This window comes from Triticum aestivum, chromosome 2D (genome assembly GCF_018294505.1).
Source record: "Triticum aestivum cultivar Chinese Spring chromosome 2D, IWGSC CS RefSeq v2.1, whole genome shotgun sequence".
Taxonomy (NCBI): Eukaryota; Viridiplantae; Streptophyta; class Magnoliopsida; order Poales; family Poaceae; genus Triticum; species Triticum aestivum.
The window spans coordinates 590,159,685-590,160,937 of record NC_057799.1 but is presented as its reverse complement, the minus strand read 5'-3'; positions in this window follow the sequence as shown (position 1 = coordinate 590,160,937).

Sequence of the window (1,253 nt, the reverse complement as noted above, 5' to 3'; positions counted from 1 at the left end):
TTTGTCATCATAATCATTGTCTGCGTCATCATAATCATAATCATAGTTCATGACTTCATCAGCTCGGTCGTCGAGATCGAATATCTTATCATCACCCTCCCCGGTATTGTTCAGATATTGGGAGCCGTCATCTGCTTCATTCAGATCATCTGGCCTGTTAGAGCTGCGTATGATCTCGAACAGGGCCTCTTCTCCCTCTCTGCCGGTATTGTCCGCCATAGCTTTTATTTAACTAATACAGAAGAAATATAAAACAATTTAGTATTCAAATTACAATGCATGGATGCAATCAATAAGGAAAAAATGAATCATATAGTACATAATATGCATCGTCTCGAATAATATATAATCTCAAATACATCGTCTCGAATAATATATAATCTCGAATACATCACTGGCTAGGTAGCTAATAAAGATCGAATACTACAGAAGAATCTAGGCCACTAGCGGTTCCTGGGCGCGGGCGGTGGACACCCAAAGACAAGGAACCATCACAAGATCATATCTCCGGTCATCTGCCCAAAGAACCTGCCAGGTATTGGAGAACCTGGCGTCCATAGCAGCCATGTAGCGATGGACGTGCTCGTCCTCCTCCCTGACACGACGACGCACCACCTCCGGCGGGGCCGGCTCCCTCTGCACCGAATGTGGCCCACGCGAACGCCACCAAAGGAGATCAGGGTCGACGACGGGACCCAAGGCCGGGTTCCTCACCAAGCGGCGCGCCCCTCCAGGTAGCACCTCCCAGTGCCAGCCCGGCGGAGCCCAGTCCTGGACATGGGTCAGCCGGACGTCGTGGCGAACGGGTCGACGGCGAGGATGCGGGCCGGGCATCGTCGAGAACAAATACTATATGCCCGCAAAAAGTAACATTTTTTAAATGATTGAATTGTGATAACTACAATTCTATATGCAAATTCTAACAATTTGACATTAATCTAATTCATCTAGCTAAAATTTCTAAAATTTCTATATATATAACTAACATTTCTAATATTTCTATAACTAAAAAACAGAAAAATTGCTAACATTTCTATAAATATTTCTATAACTAAAAAACAGAAAATTTTATAACATTTCTAATATTTCTATAACTAAAAAACAGCAAAATTGCTAACATTTCTCTAACAATGTGTGTGTGTGTGTGTGTGGACATGGCGGCCGGGGCAGGAGCTCACCAGCGAGGCGCGACGACGGGGGGCGGCGACGGGGAAGGAGACGGGCGGTGACGACGGGGATGGGGACGGGGCGGC